The following is a 7,925-nucleotide window of genomic DNA, read 5'->3' on the forward strand; positions in this document are numbered from 1 at the left end:
TAGATCTTTTCTACCGAAGAAGTGATTACCATCCAACTACATGGCATTCCATAATGATACTGATGATAAAAGATACTAGCACTTTATTAATGGTGAATTTCGTATTATCGTAACACACTGACACCTCCGCATGTAATGGAAAGTATTTCTGTTTTCTACACCCTTACTTATTGGAATATTTAACATTTAGCTATCTTTTAGATTTGATGCACATATACAAAAATGTTTCTAAAAGCCTATGGAAGCATACATTAGGAGATAGGTGGGATTGAAAGCAATGAGAGGACTTAAGGGATGAAGGGAGAAACAAGAACATGTAGCCAATAGAGTTGAATGCATGGATGATTATTTCAAGTTAGTTTCATTAAGAAGCTTAACTTCTATATTAGTGTCGAAAATAACTATGCCATAATAAAAATAAATGTTTGAAACTTTTGTGCAAAAAAATGTAAAGTTTTGCCAGGATTTACTTTTTTTTCCTTCAAAAATTTAAATATTAAAAAGCACAACATTTTACCAAGATTGTGAAAGTTAAAAAATGAGCTTGAAAACTTTTGCCAGTATTTTATATTAACATATAAGCATAGTTTCGATAAAAACATCCTTGGTTGAATGCGAAAGTGAAGTGGCCAAAGGTAACATGGGTCTTTACTCCAATGGGAAGATACGTATGTCAAAAGTGTGATTTTCCAAACATGAAAACCTCAATAGGGTACATACATTCTTTGAAGGGTGCTTTTAATGATGTTAATGCTTATGAAAGACTAAGTGTTCTAATGTTAGAGGATTGGCACAAGATATTATTGAAAATTATAATCTATTTGGTGCATTTCATATTTTCATGCCATAATCTCATCTAAATAATATACATTGCGCACATAATTTAAAATATTTTCTTTGCACAATGTGTGCTTCCAACAGCAATTTGGGTTTTCTTAATGGAGGAGGTCAAAAGTTCCATTAAGAAGCTATGCTCTTTTGTGAGGCGTGCATCTCAAAATCATGATCCACCATTGAAGTTCATTTGTTTTCTTCCATATACATAAGTCTGTTCTAAATATCTTGAGGATATTTCATGTGCATATCCTGAAAGGAGAAGCACGTGGAAATCTCAAGATGAATTTATCACAATTCACTTTGCACAGCAAAATGATAGCTCTCTCTCTCTCTCTCTCTCTCTCTCTCTCTCTCTCTCTCTCTCTCTCTCTCTCTCCATCTCTGTGTGTATATATATATATGTATATATATGCAATGACATCAATATGAAAATAAAAGTGTAAAATAAATTTTACTATAGTGCTCTAAAATCTTACGATGTATGAAGGTGTTTATGGTGCAATGAAGAAGAATATCCAAGGACAATGCTATTTTGTCTAGTTGTGTGAAGGTGAAGATGGGCCTATGATTGAAGAGTACCCATGCTTATGTTTGTTTCATTTTTGCTAGGACTTTTGCAATTATTAATTGTTTTTTAATCTTATAGCAATGAAAAGGAACTTTCAAGGCTTGTTCGTTCGGTTCTTTCACCTGAACATTTGAAAAAACATATTTGGAATGCATTGAAGAAAAATTATCTAAGGACAATGCTTTTCAATCTAGTTGTGGGAAGGTGAAGATGGCTCTGTGATGGAAGAGTATCATGTGTGTAATTTTTTATGTCTTGGTTGTAGCAATCAAAAGTCACTCTCAAAGTTATCTTATCAGATTCCTTCACCAAAACATTCAAACACTACAAGGTGTCAATGTCACCATCGCAAAGAAACCATCGATGCAGGTGCCAATATCACCATCGAAAACATATGGTTGCCAGTGTCAGTGTAGTCGTTGATATATACTGACACTGCAAACTACAGTATCAGTACAAGCGTCGATATATACCGACATTTTTACAGAAGAAGATATATATCGCAGTCCCATCCTACTTCACAGGTTTATTTTTTTTATTAGAATCATGATTAAATGTTATAAATGAGGTGTACATGTTACAAATTTGCAAAAAAGGTCTACAAGTGGCAAAAGTAGTGCCAAAGTTGAGACTAGAAAATGTGACTAAGTAATGTGATACAAAATGGCAAAAGTGTTAAACTCCAAAATGGCAAATCCGTCGAAGGAATGCGCTATAAAGGCAAAAGTGCCGAAATACTAAACGATTAAATATCCTATCCTACTATTGCTCCTCCTCATCCTCCTCGCCCTCCTCGCCCTATGTCTCTCTACGTGCGCCTAATCCCTAGTCCTTCTCTTAGGCAAGCCTAATCGCTTCTTCTTCAAATCTAGTCTCTAAGTCCGGATCTTCTTCTGGATCTCCAGATGGGTCAAACATGCCTCCCTAAGAATGAAACAAGTTAGAAAAACTAAGAGCGTCAATTGTAAGACAATGGTGATAGTCAAATGATAACGATGAGGATTAAGGTATATTCACATTACACACTGCCACAAGGTGTCAATTGATGTTATATCCCTCGCCCTCCTTCTCCTTAAACCAAGCATGGGCTCTAATCCTGAACGCCCTTCTGTACTCCTCGTCGGTTGGAGGCCTACCAATCACTGATTCCTGTGGATCCAAATTCAAGGAGTTAGATATGAATGACAAAACATTTGAATGGCTGAACATATTAGATATTCAATAGAAGATAAATATATACTTAGCACCCATGCCTCGTTGCGTAGTCTACTACCGCTCCCAAGATGTGAAGGACTTGCGGTCTCCGAGCGTATCGCCGCCGCCCTTCGCTGAGCCTTTGGATTCTCCTTGTGCTCCTTCTTCACTATCTTCCAATCTTTTGGGTCCGCCCACCTTGGCTTGTGCTTACCTCCTTAACAGCCAACCTTAAGTCATATCTATGAGACTTTAGGAGCTCCCCCATGCACGTAAGCATGGCATTTCGATCAAACTCATACCCTCTAGGGTTGGGAAATCGTCTCTTGAGGGCATCTATGACAGCCTCCTTGGCTCTATTGTCCTATTGTTTCCAAGGTTTGAATATATCCTTGGGAAAGTGGGTGCTCATCAACCTCCTCATGTATCTTGTGACCTTCTTCCTCTTATCGTCCTGTATAACTTCCCCAACATTGGTCACTCGGTAGGATAGGTCCTCGAGCAAAATAAAGTCTGAAGAATGTGCGGTGGATGGAGTAGCAAAGCTAGAGTGGGGGGTGGAGCAAGCGCTTAAGGAGCGAGGAGTAGGGGAGCGAGTGGTCTCTTGGGTGATGCAGCTTGTGAGATGAGGGCAAGGGACCAGACTGGTACTGCGTCTCACGAACAAGGGGAGACCTGGAGCGGGGGGAGTTACAAACTCGTCTACATCTCTCGTGCCACCACAGTAGCCTCAACCCTTACTACTCTTTCTGGACCTACAATGGTTATGCCCAAGTGATGATTCCTCGGAAGGGGCAAGAGGGGATGGTCGTCAAGTAGGTAAAGCCATCGATGTCCCTGATCTACCCCCAAGCGGTACAAGAGAGGGAACAGTGGAGGTCCTTTGGGAGGACAGAAGAGAGAAGAATCTCACTACCTCCGTGTCGCTCATGGCTGTGACAAACTCATCAGGATTCCCAACGAACCCATGGGCTACTAGTAAAGGAGTTCCTTGAGGAGTTGGCCCCTAGAGAGTCCACCCAGGGGTAGTGGACTCTATTTGAGTTCATTAGGTGGACTCTGTAGGAACCCAAGGTAGTTGGTTTACAGAATTCTAGTTGAGTTCATTGGCCTAGAGAAAAGCATGTGCTATGTACAATGGAAGTATGTAGCTTGGTTGGTGGCAACTCTAGAGGATGACCTTGCAGTGGACTGGTTCACAAATTTTGAGAAGGCATTCGAGTCCCAATTGAAGGTAGTTAACAAGGGACAAACCCACTACAAGCTTGGTCCCCATCTCTACATGTTGCATTACAGACCACGACTGGGCAGGTACAGTGGCCAAATGCACTTCCAACACTTGGTGGAGTGGGATCATCAAGAGCAAAGGATGAAGAACTGCGCTTGAGAGAGCAAGGCCTAGAGGAGAAAAATGACCACGCCAACCAAGGTAATGAGGGGAATGAACAGACTCTAAAGGGGAACAATGGCAAGGGCACCTCCAAGGGGCAATTTGAACCAATAAATTCTACTAAGGGGGCATATAAGGTGATACGTCCAAGGAGCAATTTGCAGATGAAGACTCTGCTAAAGGGGCAGATAAAGGAGACACCAAGTAGCCACAACAAACACCTGCTAAGCAACAGTGGTAGCCCAACCAAAAGATTGTGGCGGTATACTAATGGAGAGTTTGTGTAGTGCCATCACACTTCCCTCGCCTCCCTATGCTTTATAAGGTTTACATGTCCTTGAGCCATTCTCCCTTGACCCCTTGCTAATACAAGACAATCACTGGGATAAGAATGCCACTGAGTCCCAGTGGTAGATTGTAAGGGAAAATACGGTCCATGTAGCTCAAGCCCTCAACTACTTAGCCAACCACCAGCTCCCTCCCCAGGTTTTGGACCACAATCTATTTCTTCAAGTGCAGTATAGGGAGGACTTGTCTTGGTTCTTTGAGGAGCTAATGATGAGAATAAGGTGGGCCCACTATGGATCTCATGGGGATGAGTGCAAGAGTTTGCAGGAGCAACTTGATAGTAGGAGGGCCGTATATGATGAATTGATCCAAAATTATTCCCTGCTAACACAAACTCATACCACTACGGCAACCTCAAGTGTGAGGTGGACAAATTATGAACACTTCTGCCAAGTCCCAAAATGAGCTAGTGAATGTTGCAGTGGCAAATGTAAATCTCCAAGACAGGTTGGCAAAAATGTAGCATACAAGGGTCGACTCGAAGGTCCTCCAGGTGGACCAGACTCAAGTGGAAGCACTCTAGACAAAGAACACTTGGCTTTGTCATGCATTTGCAGACTTTCATCACTGAATGGAGGACAACACTTGGATGCTACAAGAAAAATTGAAGCAATATCCCCTAGGTTCAATCTCTTATCCGGCTCCTCTAAGCACCTGATGAACATTCATGCTAGCTGGCCTAGAGACAGCCACCACCAGACAATGATGACTCGGCAACAAGCCAAGTTGGTGTACGCCAACTATCTTAGGCCAATACCCAGACCAGTCCTACTATGTGCATATTTTAAGGGAGTTGCAGAAGTTATTGAGTAGCCGTGTTATAGAGGCGATGGCCATGTACAACAACATTCGAGATCTATGCAAGGACCCTCTTACTAAATGGGAGGAGCGAGTCACACCTGTCCACAAGTATGCGACTCATTTTGAATTGGCACTTGGCATTTCTAATCCACATGAAGATCCTATTGCTAAGCTATTAATGGTGGACTAGCTCACCAACCCGAAGAGGCCACCTCTAGGTGACTTCAACCCCAGAGCTTTGTGTTTGAGCAATGATTGATACCTGTGAGTCCATCATCACCATGACGACCCTTGTTCAAGGATAGCTGAGGTGAGATGTTGGCCCTTGGCTTAAGGCCAACATAGGAGCTTGGTTCTAGACTATCGAGTGCTACCTCAATCAAACGCAGTGGAAGCAGTGTAGCTTTTTGGACCAAGCACTGCTCACAATTTGAGGTGCAGGTGATCACAAGCAGTCCAACCAATGGTGAGCAGTAGTGTGGTGCATCAAGCGTGATACCTTTTAGAAGGGGGCTTGCTTAGTAAAAGGATTTGTAAAAGGGGGATGGGGAGGGTGTTATGAGGATCACTCTCCCTCTCACCTAAGCTTCTAGGTTAGGAAGTTGTTTACTAAGTGTTCATTGCAAGCCGAGGTGGCTTGGTTGCAAAGAGTATCAATACAAGGTTTCCTTGTCTATTCACATAACCATGTGCACTCAGTATTGTTATTTTGTCAAGTAATGCACTCACCATATGGTTCTTCCCTTCAACAACTATCCTTGAACTGTGAGTGTTTGATGTTGGCATCTGTTCTATCACTCAAGCACGCTGCAATAAGGATTGCGAGAGCAAGCATCTTCATCAAGCACTGCACAGGGTTGGGATAGCACTGAGCACCTTAAAGTTGGTTGTGGGTGAGTGAACCACAATGTCAACAAAGACAACCAAGAGACATCTATGCTACCAACTTCAACTCTAGGCTATCTTCAATGATGTATGATGCAAGCACAAACATACAGTTCATTTTAAATTCACACAGTGCAGTAGCCTACTACTGCACAACATATATGACAAAAGTTGATGACACAGCTGAAAGAGCAATGAAAGAGGAATTTGAATACAACACAAAAGATAACCTAAGCATAATTGATCATTAGCGAAGGATTGGCAACACAATGATAAATAATCAAGAACTAAGCTCATAGCAAGCTGCTTACATTGCACCATCACCATTGCTAAGAAGCTCATAATAAGCTGCTTATATTGCACCATCACTATTGCTAAGAATCTCATCAAGGCAATTTGCATTCATCAAAACAGCTTCTAAGAAGATAAGGAAACGTTCAACCTTGCAATCCCTTGTAGAATATGACACAAATTTCTTTTCTAATGCATCATCCAAATGTAGTAAAAGCACTAGCGTGCATTGGGAACCATTTTCTTAGCCAAGTATATAAGCTACTATATGACTATGAATGAAAAAGAAACGAAGCCAAAAAACCCATGATTTATACAATGCGTCCTTTCTAATTAGCACAAAGCCCCCACGTATGACCACCATGAAAGTCGCTTTCCGTATGTTCCATTCAACCATTCCAAAAATGACATGCTAAGAAAAGACCAAACATGGTCCAATGCAGCACCATTAGACAAAATAGAGAGAAATTCACCAAGACAATAATTCCAAAAATTAACAATAGCCTCTTTGTGGAACCATTTTCCCCATAAGATTAGATAATCACTGCAGCTATTATCTTGGCTAGATTTGCTAGCATAAAGAAGTAAAAAAACCAATGATCTTGCAATATAAAGAACCTACAAATTCAAGCCAAACATAGATTACCATACTACAAGCAAAAAACTAACCCATGGGTAGTGTCTCTTGTATAATGAAATAATGCTTCAAAAAAGAATAGAGCTTGAGAAAGTTGTCCATCTTTTTTTTAATTGGTAGCACTGATACTCTACAAATTATACTACAATACCTAATTTGGCATTGTGTAGATGGTGGACAACAATACCAACCTACCAACAGCTTTGCTAATACCTTATGTGGGCAAACCTACATTAACATAGGCGGGACAACAATTTCCTCAACACTTATTTCATATTTCCTCTTGTTTTTAATGAGGGAAACAAATGGCATTAAGGAAAAGGGAAAGCGATGGAATTCAAGAAAGGGGAGAGAGAGAATGGGAAAAGAGTATGGGTAAAGGGAAAGAGGAGACAACAAAGATGAGGAAAAGGGAAAGAGAAGATAGCAAAGAGGATAGCCATTTAAAAAAAAAACATTGAATTAGAAGGGAGGTGGATAGAGCCATGTAGGGACAAGGATAGATGGCATGTAAAAGAGGCATGTCGGATAAGAGGATGGGGATGGATTAGGGGATGGTCTAAATTCAAGAAGGAGGGGAAAGGGGAAGGTCTAGATTTAGGGGATGGAGGAGATGGTATGGGGAAAATAATGGCATTTAGGAAGGGGATGGGCTAGCATATAGGGAGGGGATAGAGTATGGAAGGGAAAGAGGAGAGACAAAAGAGTATGGAAGGGAAAGAGGAGAGGAAAAAGGGGAAAACAAAAAGGGGAAGAGCATGGGGAAAGGGAACGAAGAGAGCGGAGAGAGGATAGAGGGAGATAGGTTGGAATTCAAGAGAAAGGGGAAAAGTATGGCGAAATGGAAAGAGGATAGAGAGAAAAAGAGATGTCATGTAGGAAAAGGAAAGGGAGGGGAAGGGGAAGGGAAAAGCAAAAGAGTATGGAAGGGAAAGAGGAGAGGAAAAAGGAAAAGAGGGAAAGGGAAAGAGAAT

This window comes from Dipteris shenzhenensis, chromosome 19 (genome assembly GCF_047967505.1).
Source record: "Dipteris shenzhenensis isolate YYH24624 ecotype China chromosome 19, Dip_SZ_1.0, whole genome shotgun sequence".
NCBI classification, from domain to species: domain Eukaryota; kingdom Viridiplantae; phylum Streptophyta; class Polypodiopsida; order Gleicheniales; family Dipteridaceae; genus Dipteris; species Dipteris shenzhenensis.